Source organism: Marmota monax, unplaced genomic scaffold (assembly GCF_021218885.2).
Source record: "Marmota monax isolate L192 unplaced genomic scaffold, Marmota_monax_Labrador192_F-V1.1 WCK01_AAM20220418_F8-fsc00050, whole genome shotgun sequence".
Classification (NCBI taxonomy): domain Eukaryota; kingdom Metazoa; phylum Chordata; class Mammalia; order Rodentia; family Sciuridae; genus Marmota; species Marmota monax.
In genome coordinates, this window is record NW_026694552.1 from 2,957,610 (window position 1) to 2,971,822 (window position 14,213).

General features: G+C 38.1%; 1 long non-coding RNA gene across 1 annotated transcript in view; it reads right to left on the reverse strand.

Annotated features, from left to right (window-relative positions):
• The window catches only part of LOC124076756 (uncharacterized), a 36,869-nt gene extending 23,394 nt beyond the window's left edge, over positions 1 to 13,475 (reverse strand). Inside the window, exons 1-3 of the long non-coding RNA XR_006846456.2 lie at positions 13,305 to 13,475; positions 9,925 to 9,961; positions 8,950 to 9,034 (exon numbers count right to left, since the gene is read on the reverse strand). This is a non-coding gene — a long non-coding RNA (uncharacterized LOC124076756). The remainder of the gene's footprint in view (positions 1 to 8,949; positions 9,035 to 9,924; positions 9,962 to 13,304) is intronic.
• Between the last annotated feature and the right edge of the window lie 738 nt (positions 13,476 to 14,213).

The following is a 14,213-nucleotide window of genomic DNA, read 5'->3' on the forward strand; positions in this document are numbered from 1 at the left end:
AGGACAAAAGTAAAGGTATTTTTTAAAATTATTAACACATTTTTGCCTTAGTAGATAATTTGGATTGTATTTGTCTCTGCTAAGATGTTTAAAGTACAGTGTCTTTTAAGGTTTTTTTGAAGGGAAAAATGGCTAAAAATATTAACTATATTTATTCAAAATCAATATTGCTAGTGAATAGGTAGAATATTAGACAGTAAGATCTAGGAAGGCAGTTAGGACAATGGGTCCCTAAAAGGCTTCTCTAAGTAGATGTATAGTAATGGACTGCTCTGTAAAAACATTCCAAACAGCCAACCAACAAAACCCTTTGATCCAGAGGGGCAGGACAAGAGAAGGCACACAGACCTGAGTAGAAACTACAGAGAATTTCAAACTCAACAGCAAAAAGGACAGAACCAATCAGAATGTTATTGGTCCCACCAACAAACAAGTCACCTTCCAGATACCTAATCACCATACCAGTTAAGACCAATAGCCTTAGCATTCTTTTTTAAAATTTATTTATTTGTAGAGGGACACAATACCTTTATTTAATTTTATTTATTTATTTATTTATTTATTTATTTATTTATTTATTTATATGTGGTGCTGAGGATGGAACTCAGTGCCTCACAAATGCTAGGTAAGTGTCCTACCACTGAGCTACAACCTCAGTCCAGCATTCTTTCTATATCTGATTAGCATAAACATTGAGCAACACCCCTACCAAGTAGCTATAAGTCCCTAAATTAGTGCACTTGAGCAGCAAGCCTCTATCTGAACCCTTCTCACTCTGTAAGATCTGTGTTTTATCTTTTTTTTTTTTTTTTTGTACCAGGGATATACCCAGGGCACTTAACCACCAAGATACATCCACAGCCCTTTTTATGTTTTATTTAGAAACAGGGTCTCACTAAGTTGCTTAGGACCTCAGGGCCTTGATTAGTTGCTGAGGCTGGCATTGAACTCAAGATCCTCCTGCCTCAGCTTCCCTAGCCACTAGGATTAGAGGCAGGGGCCACCATGAACAGCTTGAGTTGTTTCTTTTCTACTCACTCAAATAAATCTTAATTTTCATGGATTTCATTCTTCAAAGTTCACGAGACAAGAACCCTAGAAGAACTCACTAGAGGTCTGCTGCTGAATGATAACACCACCATATGACAACAGCAGGTGTTACCTGCTGTGGAGCTAAAAGATCTGTAACACAAACAGCCCTGCCCACCATGAATTTTTTTTTTTTTTTTTTTTTTTTTTTTTTTTTTTTAGAGAGAGAGAGAGAGAGAGAGAGAGGATTTTTTAATATTTATTTCTTAGTTTTCGGTGGACACAACATCTTTGTATGTGGTGCTGAGGATCGAACCCGGGCCGCACGCATGCCAGCCAAGCGCGCTACCGCTTGAGCCACATCCCCAGCCCCCCACCATGATTATAATAGCAAAATATCTGTTTTCACTAGCATCATTTTGCTGTTATGCCACTTAATATTTGAACAGTCTCATTAAATATAATTACACAGAAAATATAAAATGTAAAGGAAACAGTTGGATAAATGCCATTCCAATAGGAAAGAACAATGTTTTACTTCTAAGCTTGGCTACTGTCATCCTGACTGAACCTACTGGGTTTCAGACCTTGACTATGGGATACCTGACTTGGCTTCTTGGTTTCCTAACTCCTGACATTTAATAACTGTTACTCTCCTCGGTATCACTTGTTTGTTTGTTTCAGAAATGATTGTGTTTCAAAAATATACAAAAGCAAAGGGAAGACTAGTCAGTCACTGGACACAAGTAATTATACTGAAATTTTGGCATATAACATTCTAGGTTTTTATAATCTTATTTATGAAGTCATCCCAAAGGTATCATAAACATACATTACAGAAAAGATAGTCTCTTCAACAAATGGTGCTGGGTAAACTGGAAATCCATATGTAGTAAAATGAAATCAAACCCCTATCTCTCACTCTGCACAAAACTCAACTCAAAAAGTGCATAATGGATCTTGGCATTAGCGCTGAACCCAACCTAATTTTATCCTAAGATTGGGAGCCATCTCATCACAAAGTTATAAAAAGTTCATTTCTGTTTTACTAAGATATCTATTTGGCCTGACTATACTCTGAGGACTAATCTTGTTTAGAATTCCTGCCTGTGCTCTAAACTCACCCATGCTTGGCTCTCTTTGACCAGATAACAACCCTCTCTAAAACCTTAGCAGCCCCTCAGAAATTCTGATGTTGGAATCTCAATTTACTCCCTACCTTGAAATGTTAAGCCATGTAAATAATTAACCTGCTATCTGTCTTTGTATTATGCTTGCCAGAATCCGGTTAGCTGTAAGTTCCCTCTTTGTAACTTTTTATACTATAAAAACTTTTTCCTGGAGAGTTGGGCTGCTGTTCTCTAGCCCGGCTTTGGGTGAGACAGCTGCTGGCCAGCTAGATCTCTTTTGTACACAATATCTCTTTTGTACAGCAAGCTTTAATTTGGTTTAAAATTGGAGTCGGTGGTCTCCAATCGTGGGTTCAACAATTAGACCAAAATCCCTACACCTACTAGAAGAAAATGTAGGCCCAACTCTACCACCATGTCAGCTTAGGAACTGAATTCCTCAACAAGATTCCAAAAGGGCAAGAAGTAGAATCAAGAATCAATAAATGGGATGGTATCAAAATAAAAAGCTTCTTCACAGCAAAGAAAACAATCAAGAATGTGCAGAAAGAGCCTACAGAATTGGAGAAAATCTTTGCCACCTCAGAGCATTAATTTCCAGGATATATAAATAACTCAAAAGAACTTAAAAATCAGCATACTATAGTGACACAGCCACATCAATGCTTATAGCAGCTCAATTCACAATAGCTAAGCTACGAAACTAACCTAGGTGCCCTTCAACAGAAGAATGGATAAAGAAAATGTGATACACATACACACACACACACACACACACACATACTCACATACAATGGAATATTACTCAGCTATAAAGAAGAATGAAATAGTGGCATTTGCCAGTAAATGGATGGAACTGGAAAATATCATGCTAAGCAAAATGAACCAGTCTCAAAAAAACAAAGGTCAAATGTTCTCTCTAATATGTGGATGCTAATATACAATAAGGGGTAAGGAGAACAGAATTTCATAGGCATAAGAAAAGGGAAGGGAGGGGAGATGGGAATGGGAAAGACAACAGAATGAATCAGACAACTTTCCTATGTCCAAATATGCATACATAACCAGTGTAACTGCACATCATGTACAACCACAGGAAATGGAATTTATACTATATGTATGTATGATATATCAAATTCACTCTACTGTCATGTATATCTAAAAATAACAAAAAACAATAATTTCAAAATATTTGGAAATAAAAACTAATAACAGCAACAAAAACATGAAGTCATCCTCTACTCACTACTTATAACCAGCTTATTTCATAACATACTGTTTTCTTGTATCATTAAATAATTGCCCCATAAAAATATTAAATATGATTGTCTGATATCTTGGTTTTCGTAGGTAATCTAAAAAGAGCTGTTAAAAATGGGTAAATTTGCCAGGTGCAGTGGCACAAGCCTGTAATCCCAGCAGCTCAGAAGGCTGAGGCAAGAGGATTGTGTGTTCAAAGCCAGCCTCAGCAACTTAGTGAGGCCCTAAGCAACTCAGTGAGACCCTGTCTCTAAATAAAGTAAAAAAAAAGGGCTGGGGATGTGGCTCAGTGGTTGAGTGCCCCTGAGTTCAATCCCAAGTACCAAAAGGAGGGGGGGAGGGGGTTAAATTAGATTTTACATAAATGGGATAAATATTTATAAATACATTTATTAGAGAAAACATCTGATTTTTTGTGTGTGGGGGGTACTAGGGGTCAAACCCAGGGCCTCAGGCATGCCCAGAAAGGTGCTCTACCACTAAGCCATATCCCCAGTCTAACATCCAATTCATTATTCAGTTAGAATACTAAAACACCTACTGCTAAACATAAATTCAAGTACTCTTAACTTCTTAAATTCTATTCTTAAATTCACAAAACATGCACACATATATACATATACACATAGACTTGTTTATATATTAGGGTCTTTCAATGAATGTATTTTTGTAATTTTGTTGGTATATGGAAAAAACAGTTTATGATTGCTTTATTTCTGAGTCTTCACTAAAAGGTTAACAAGAGTTAAAATTCTAACTGATGTACTTCTATAAGTAAAAATTACAAAAAAATTAAGCTGTTCTTTATTGGGGGAAATCTGTTTTAAAAGAAAAAGGTATTTCATCTTATTGGATAAAAAAGAGTAATTTGTCAAAAGTCAAAAATTTCATAAAGGTTGTTTTAAATTATAAATATAAGGAAGGGGAAAAAGAATCAGCAAGTAGGAAGGAAGAAATATAAGAAAGCTATAAGCATGGGGATATATTTTAAGGAAAATTAAAAGGAAAATATGTTTTGGGATGGAAAATCAGAAGCCTTGCAATCACAGTGAGTTGTGAAAACTGCTACTAGGATAATTAGATATCCACTTGAAAAAAAAACAAAAACTGGACCCCTACTTTACATCATAAGCCAAAATTATTACCTCAAAATGGAACAAATGCATTAATGTAAGAGATAAAAAATTAAACTCTTAGAAGAAAAAACAGATGTAAACTTCATAACCATAGAAATTCACATGAATTTTTTTACAGTGAAAGAATAAGATATTTTTTACTCTGGCCTATAACCATGAGGTTATATTTATATATATTTATCATCAATATCTTTGAGTACTGACTAAACAATTACAATAATAGGATAAGAAAGGTAGCAGAATACAACAGTTACTAATAGGGCATTATGTAAAAATGTGGATGTGTAACCGATGTGATTCTGCAATCTGTATTTGGGGTAAAAATGGGAGTTCATAACCCACTTGAATCTAATGTATGAAATATGATATGTCAGGAGCTTTGTAATGTTTTGAACAACCAATAAAGAAACAATTACAATAATAATACAGTCTTATTCACAGACATAAATTACTAAGTTTCTGAAACTGGCACTGAACTTGCCATTATCCTGCATCAGCCTCCCTAGACACTGGGATTATAGACATGTGCCACCATGTCTGCTGCCCCCCTCCCACACATACCATTCTATTGATTAACACAATCAAAGTGTGACAGGATTCAAAGCTGAGGGGTTACTTGACCCTGCTTCTCAACGGAAGGGTGGCAAGGTCCCATTACAGAGGAGAGTGGGATGGGAAGTAAGTGGTATGGACATCTTTGAAAAATAACACCCTATCACATCCTCCCAAGTACTTCTCTTGCTTAAGTATATGCTGATCTCATTTTTTTTTTCCCCAAGGAGAAACCACTCAGGAGACTTATTATAAATGAGGTTCCTAAACTCTATTCGAGGGTAACCAAATGCTTTTTTAAAAAAATATTTATTTTTTAGTTGTAGTTGGACACAATACTTTTATTTATTTATTTTTATGTGGTGCTGAGGATCGAACCCAGGGCCTCACACATGCAAGGCAAGCACTCTACCGCTGAGCCACAATCCCAGCCCCAGAGGCTTTTATCCATATTCAGCTTTTCCGTTTAGCACATCTGACCATTTCTCCACTCAAGTGATTTGGTCACTTATAGGCTGCTGGATACAGCAGTAATCATTCTAAGGAGAAAAGCAGCCACTGACAGGAGCTGGCTGCACCCTCACAACTAAGGCTCCTAATGAACATAAACAATTTCTTGGACCTCCAGTGTTATACAAGGTTACTATGTGATCAGGATAACCAAAAAAAAAAAAAAAAAAAAAGGAAAACCACTGCATAATCATATCTGACAAGACAAAACACAAACTTTTACCAAATCACAAAAATGAACAAACATCCTACTGTCCTGGTTAAAACAGTGCCCATGGCTACTCACCAGTCTACTTCTAGTCTATCCTCCTAGATAATACTCATTACGATATCCACAAAATTCCTTCTTAACTGAATCCAACCTAGAGCAAAGCCTCACTTCTTTAAATCCTCCCCCAAATCACCTAACAGGTTCAAATCCTATAAATCCTTTTTGACTCCCCAACAGATGCCTTACAGTTCCCCATTGTGTGCATTCTGCTTCAGTGCAACACATCCAGTGATCAACTCCATTTGTTCAACCACCATGTCTTAGTGGTCTTTGGTTAGAACTCACTAACAACTTCTCTAAAGACCCTGGAGTTTACAGAATACGTTTATGGCCAAGGTTATTTCTGATCTTCTGAACTCTAACATACAGTCAGTGAGACATTGGATTTTACTCTTTTTCACTATGGTTTTGGAAGATAATTATATAAATTCCTTAGACCACCAGAAACTTTTTAAATGCCCTTACAGTTAAATTCATTTAACTATAGTTAAAATATATTTATGCATGGTGGTGCACATGTAAATCCCAGTGGTTCAAGAGGCTGAGGCAGGAGGATCACAAGTTCTAGCCTAGCCTCAGTAACTTAGCAAGACCCTGTCTCAAAATAAAAACTGAAAATGTCTGAGGATACTGTAGCTCAGTGGTTAAGTGCCCCTGGGTTCAACTTGGGGGCGGGTGGGGGGTAGAGGAATACACACACACATTTGCATATGTATGTATGTATGTATAGGTATATTTTATATATTTATATATATATATATATATATATATATATATATATATATATATATATAAAATCTGGACCCCAGATTTCCTTCTTATCACCTTATAAAGTGCAGAAAGATTATCCTGATAACAGTGGCAATAGCTGTCCTATCCCCAGCATGGCTACAGAGTCCAAGGGCAACCTGTCTTCAGACTATTGAGGACATTTAAGTCTCTGCTATGGGAAAACAAATAAGTATAATAGGACAACTGGCTCATCAGCTGTGGGTACCAGAGTCCAGAACATATTTCTACTGCTGTCATCTCCTCCTCCTCCTAATGAGTTCTTGATTTCTCTCATAGTCATTTTGCAAAGGAAAAATGTGACTTTTTTTGTGGTGCTGGGGATTGAAGCCAGGGCCTTGTATATGCGAGGCAAGCACTCTACCAACTAAGCTATATCCCTAACCCCAAAATATGACATTACTTATAATTACCCACCCTTTTCCCCTTATCCTTTTCAGTTCTCACTCCCTTGATACAAAGACTTGTATACTCAGAAAAACCATGTGTAGGGCTGGGGTGGTGGTCCAGTGGTAGATCACTTGTCTAGCATGTGTGAGGCACTAGGTTCAATTCTCAGCACCGCGTACAAATAAATAAAGGTCTACTGACAACTAAATATTTTAAAAAAGAAAGAAAAACCATGTGGCCTAAGGGGTATGGGCTCAGTGTTAGAGTACTTGCCTAGTATGCGCAATAGCCTGGGTCCAATCTCCAACACTACAAAAATGAAAAAAAAATTTTTCAAAAAACACTGTCTTCCACAGCATGGTAGTTAAGTGACAGATCAGAAACCTCACCTTACCTTAGGGGTGAACATATACAGTTAATTTAAAGGTGTTTAAAGAACGAGCTATAGCAGTTAGGTGATTTGGATTGGAAACAAACTCATCTGAATTTCAGTTCTAGAGTTATTTTGACACGCATGGCTCCAAATTCTCCTTAGCCTGTCTATTCCCAGGAACCCTGGGAGTTTTTCCCTTGCAAAATGACTATGAGAGAAACCAAGAACTCATTAGGAGGAGGAGGAGGTGACAGCAGTAGAAATATGAATGTTAATGCAAAAAAATTAAAGCATTGTTGGGCTGGGGTTGTGGCTAAGTGGTAGAGCACTTGCCTAGCAATGTGTGAAACACTGGGTTTGATCCTCAGCACCACATAAAATAAAAAACAAAATAAAGGTATTGTGTCCATCTACAACTAAAAAAATAAAAATTAAAAATTAAAGCATTGCTACCTAGGAATCATCTAGGACATCAAGCTAAAGAGCTCAACCTCACATAGGTTTAACTTCTCACATTTCACCGAAAATTATACTCTCTCAGTAGAATGAATTGGACATAACTTTCCTATGTTATATATGAATACATATAGTAAAACTCCATATGTACAACCACAAGAATAGGAAGTTATACTTCAAGTGTATATGTTAAAATACATTCTACTGTCATGTATAAATAAACAGAATAAAAAATTTTAAAAACACACACAAAAAAGAGAATTGTACTCTCTGGAGGACAATGTGCAGATTAGATATGAGGACTAATGTGGAGGGAAGAAATCAGTGAAACAACAAAAAGGATAAGGTTTGGCAATCATGAATGAATTTGATAATTTTTAAGTTTGGTTGCTTTTTGTGTGTGTTTGTGTCCGGCTGACTCCCTCAGGATGTGCGTACAGCAGATAAGATATTTCTGAAACATTCAGAGCACTGGCCAGCCCAGCTACTTGCTGGCCCTCTGCAAAGACTCTGAATAGAACTAGGCCGGTTTGTTTGGACTTTTTCTGTTGTTATTTTATGTGTGCCTGGTTGTTTGGTTTGAGGTTGTTTTATAACTGGTCTGGGGAGAGATCTGGGATGCAACATTGACTAGAGTCTAGAATGAATAGTGAAACTTCTGAAAGTGTGTCCTGGTCATTTTCAGACTCCTGGGAGGATTTGGAGGGCACGTGTAACTGTGAACTGTACCCCTGCAGGAGACTGTTTAGGGTCAACCTTTAAAAGAAAGCTTCAAATTAAGCTCCAGCACAACAGGATTTCTGGTTCTGAGCTCTAGATTAAACAAAATGATTACTTCTTCAGAGGAGGGAGAGATTTTATTGAGGGTTAGAAAAAAACTACCTACCATACCTTCTCAATTCTGACTCATTATGCTAATTTTTCTCTGACAATTAGATCATCACAGCATTTTTTAACTTCAACATAATTTATTACCAGAAATTAGGAACAACCCATATTTTGTTGTTGTTGACACAAATAGGGGTGTGAATTCCACTATAAATAACTACTTACCTGAATATAACTCAGCAAAGAATTTTAAAAGAAAATATCTTCTTAGTGTTTTTTTTAATTTTCATGGTACAAAGCACTATGACACCTAAAATTGAAGAAAAACAGTTTTGTTTGGTTAATCTTTGCTTGACCATTCAAAATATACAAATGAACAACCAAAACAAACCCATTCTATTAAAGACAAACATAAGACCTAAAATGTAAAACTTGTAGACAAACTAAGACAGGAGAAAAACTACATGACATTGATATGGGCAATGATTATTTGGATTTGATCTCAAAAGTTCAGGCAACAAAAACAAAAATAGACAAACGGGGGCTGGGGTTGTGGCTCAGCAGTAGAGCGCTCCCTTGTCATGTGTGAGACCTGGGTTTGATCCTCAGCACCACATAAAAATAAATAAATAAATAAATAAAGATATTGTGTCCATGTATAACTAAAAAAATTTTTTTTAAAAAATAGACAAATGGGGGCTGGGGTTGTGGCTTAGAGGTAGAGAGCTCACCTGGCATGTGTGAAGCACTGGGTTTGATCCTCAGCACCACACAAAAAAATCAATAAATAAAAAATAAAGAGATTGTATCCACCTATAACTAAAAAATAAATATTAAAACAATAAGACAAATGAGCCAGGTAACTAAGGACACTGAAATAGGAGGATTCTCCAAGTTCAAGGCCAGCTCTAAGCAACTTAGGGAGACCCTGTCTCAAACACAGAAGGGGTATAGTGGCCCACACCTGCAATCCCAGCAAAGCCAGTCTCAGCAACTTAGTAAGGCCCCGAGCAACTTAGGAAGACTCTGTCTCAAAAAGTAAAAAAAAAAAAAAAAAGGCTGGGGATGTGGTTCAGTGGTTGAGTGCCCGCCCCTGGGTTCAATCCTCAGTAAGGGAGGGGATGGAGGGAAGGGGGGGATGAAGGGGGGGTGGAGGGGGAGGGGGACAGAGGGAGGGGGGGATGGGGACAAAACACCTACCTGCCATTCAAATTCACTATCTGACCAGTCCCAGTATCTGCAATACCAAAATAAATAAATAAATAGATAGATGGATAGAAAGAACAGACTGGGAATGCAGCTCAGTGGTAAAGTGTCCCTGGGTTAATCCCCAGTACCAAAATAAAAATAGACAAATGGGATTATATCAAACTAAAATACTTCTGCACAGCAAAGAAAACATTCAACAGTAAAGAAACAACCTACAGGGGATGAGACTGTAGCTCAGTGGCAGAGCACTTGTCTAGCACATGTGAGGTACTGGGTTCAATTCTTTGAACCACATAAAAATAAAACAAATAAAATGGAGGCATTCTGTCCATCTATAACTACAAAAAATTTTAAACAACCTACAGCATGGGAGGAAATATATATCTGTAAGCCATACATCTGATAAGGGGTTAATATCCAAAATATATAAGAAACTCAACTCAATAAGAAGAAAATAACACAATTTAAAAATGAGCAAAGAGACAGGCACAGTGGTATATGCCTATAATTCCAGCAACTCTGGAGACTGAGGCAGGAGGATCGTGAGTTCAAAGCCAGCCTCAGTAAAAGTGAGGCACTAAGCGACTCAGTAAGACCCTGTCTCTAAAATACAAAATAGGGCTGGGGATATGGCTAAGTGATCGAGTGCCCCTAAGTTCAATCCCTGGTACCAAAAAAACAAACAAAGAACTTGAATAATATTCCTTGAAAGGAAGACTTACAAATGGCCAACAAACATGTGAAAAAATGCTCAACACCACTAATCACTAAAAAATGCAATAAAGCCCCAATAATATATCACCTCATACCTGCTGAAATAGCTATCATAAAAAAGATGAGGGTGGGGCTGGGGTTGTGCCTCAGTGGTAGAGCACTTGCCTAGCACATGTGAAACACTAGGTTTGATTCTCAGCACTGCATATAAATAAATAAAATAAAGGTCCATTGACAACTATTTTTTTTAAAGGATGAGGGGCTGGAGATGTAGCTCAGTGTTAGATTACTTGCCTAGCAAGCACAGGGTCCTGGGTTTGATTCCCCAGCAAGTGTAGAGAAAAGAAGACTCATGTACATTGTTGGTGGAAATGTAAATTAGTAAGGCATTATGGAAAATTGTATGGCAGTTCCTCAAAAACTTAAAATTACCAGCAATCCCACTTTGGGGTATATATGCAAAGGATTTGAATCAATATGTTGAAGAGAGACCTGCATTCTCAAATTAATTACAGCATTATTCACAATAGCTAAGTTATCGAATCAACAAAATTGTCCATTAAAGGGTGAATGGTAAAAGAAAATGTGATATATATTCACAGAATACTCTTCAACCTTAAAAAAGAAGAAAAGTCTATCATTTGTAACAGCATGGACAAACCTGGATAAAGTGAAATAAGCCAAGCACAAAATGACAAATACTGCATATTCTCATATATGTGTGGAATTTAAAACAATTACACTCATAGTAGAGAGTACAGTGGTGGATATCAGAGGCTGGAGGCTGAAGAGAATGGGGAGATGTTGATCAAGGTGTATATAAATTTACATAGATAGGAGGAATGTTTTTTGAGATCTACTATATAGCACGAAGACTATAATTAATAACAGAAATAGAAAATTAAGTTCTCTTGCTGGGTGTAGTGGTGCATGCCTGTATTCCCAGGAACTCAGGAGCCTGAGGCAGGAGGATTTCAAGTTGGAGGCCAGCCTCAGAACTTAGTGAGACCCTATCTGGGGCTGATAGTGGTAAAGTGTCCCTGGTTTCAATTCCCAGTAACCCCCCCCCCAAAAAAAAAAGGTATGTTGTGCATTTCAAAATTGCTAAGTTTCAAATATTTACACCACAAAAAATTAAGTTATTTCAGGTGATGGGTATGTTTCTTAGCTTAATTTAATCATTCCACATTGTGTGTGTGGGGGGGGGGGGAGAGAGAGACTTTGTATCCCATATATATATAATGATGTTTTGTCAACATACACTAAAATACAAATGTAAATAAATTAAACATTTTCTGTGCAGTGTCTAAACAAAATCTATTTTCATATCCATTATGATTTAGTTCAGATCTGTAACTGGGGGTGTGCCTGGCCTTCTCTACATAAAAATGCCCTTTCAGATTTACTTAGATCTGCTGTGTTTAGACCAGCAGTGGCCACAAGGCCAATAGTATTAGCATCTCCAGGGACTTGCTGGAAATGTTAATTTGGGGGCCCACCCCAGACCAACTGAAAAAGCAACTCTGCATGAAACCCAGCAATTCTGTTTTAATAAGCCCTCCAACTGATTCTGATGCACAGGAATATTTGAGAACCCACTGACCTGGACTGTCTGCTATACAGCTGTTTCTCTGGTTAACAAAGCAGCAGGTTTGATGGTTCAGAAGCATTAAAAGATTGCTTAGGGTTTCTAGTGGGTGCACAATTCTCTGCTATGAATTGAGTTTGCTAGAAAACAAAGAAGTGGCACAAAAGTGTTTTAAAGCCAGCAAGCCTGTAAATCCTTTACTGCAGTCCTACATAGAGCTAGTAGGCTCCACATGCAAAGAGAGACCCTGTTCTCAAGTAGTATCGATTTTCCCAGGAAGGTGCTGGGATTGTGATGTGCAAGTGCTCTCGGGAGGAATAAACTTTTTGAGCTGAGGTACTTCTTAGCTCTCCAAGTGGCTGCATCTGTGCTAAAAAGGGAGGAAATGTACCTGGAAGAAAACTGCACACAGTTTTGCCCTTATTTTATCTTAAAATATGTATATTAAGGGTTGGAGTGGTAGAGCAATTGCCTAGCACATGTGAGGCAGAAGCCATGCCCAAGGGAGTCTGGTGGGCTCCGCAGGTAAAACCTGTCCCCTTGTATTTTAATTTCCTATGTTCAAATGCAATTAGCAACTGCTTAGATGTAAAAGTGGAGAACAAAGCCTAATTCTTTCTCCAGACACTCTAGTGCAGTACTCAGAACAGAACAGATACTGTATTCAGTAATTTGGAAAAGAAAGCTATCATTCTACTAGTAACCATCTGAAACTACAGGTTTAGATCACTCCAATAAAATCATCTTTTAGAAGTTCGACCCAGGTGTGTTGGTGCCAAGCCAATAATACATTTTCGCCCAGATTTATCACTTTCAACAGTTTGCCACCTCCCCCAAGGATACCGCCAGTCCCCAACTGAAAATAACCAGAGCATTAAACATCCCAAGGTCAACACACACAGTTACACGTCCCCTTAACCCTACAACTATGCCATCAATTCTCGCGGCAGAGTCCGTCTGTGGGTTAGTTCCCCCCACTCCTCACGTCCTTTCACTTCCGTTCCCCTCTGTCTGCGTAGCTGGTAAGCAGGACATGCCCAGCCCTCAGACTGTAAGAAATACTACAAACCTCTGCCTTATCTGCTCTCCGTGGCTGACGGCCCCTGAACTTCGGCTGGCTTCAGGGAGCTATGGCAGTGGCAGTTCGGCCGCTCAACCACTCATTTAGGGTCGGCCATTATAAAGAAACGCACCGTATTGTTCAAGCGCCCGCTGGTGACACACAACAGAATCCCCACAATCCTCTTCGCCTCTGCCCTCCCCACGCCCAGCCGTGGTATTAACCCTTTCGCGCTCCGGTTTGCTGGTGGTTGGACTCCTCCTTGCACACCGACTGCTTGGTTGGGAGATCCAGGTGATTTAACTGGTAAAAGACCAGTCCTGTCCTCTTATTCATCTATTGAACATTGTCCTATTTTGCTTATAGGTGGACTTAGAAGCTTATCAGTCATTCTAAAATACGAGTTAATTTATTTGTTAGGTGAACAGTTTGTGATAATACCTTTAAACTGCTGGACCAAGCCAAACTCTCAATTTGTAGTTTCTGACCTGTTCACCTTGAGCCTGTAACACTTTCTACACTTATTCCCCATCTCCTTTAGGTTAATTCCTGACTCTGCATAGATAAAAAGCACAGACTTTGTAACCATGGGATCTACGGCAGATAACTCAAGCATGCTATTCCTTGGCTTCCTTATCTGTAAGATTAGTATAACAGTATCTATCCTTAGGATGGTAGTAAGAATATGAAAAGTTCACATGTGAGAAGCACCTAGGACATTGCCTGGCACAGAGTTAAGCAGTATATTGAAATAGAAATCATAATTATTGAGTTTGGTGGAAATATTGTTTCACCTATGACCTTCTGACTAATAAATAAGAAATGATAACAATAGCTAGTTAGAGGACCTATTGGATCAGGAACTTTAAGTGCCACCCCATTTTGTTGTTGTTTAACCCTCATAAACCCTTTGGTGGT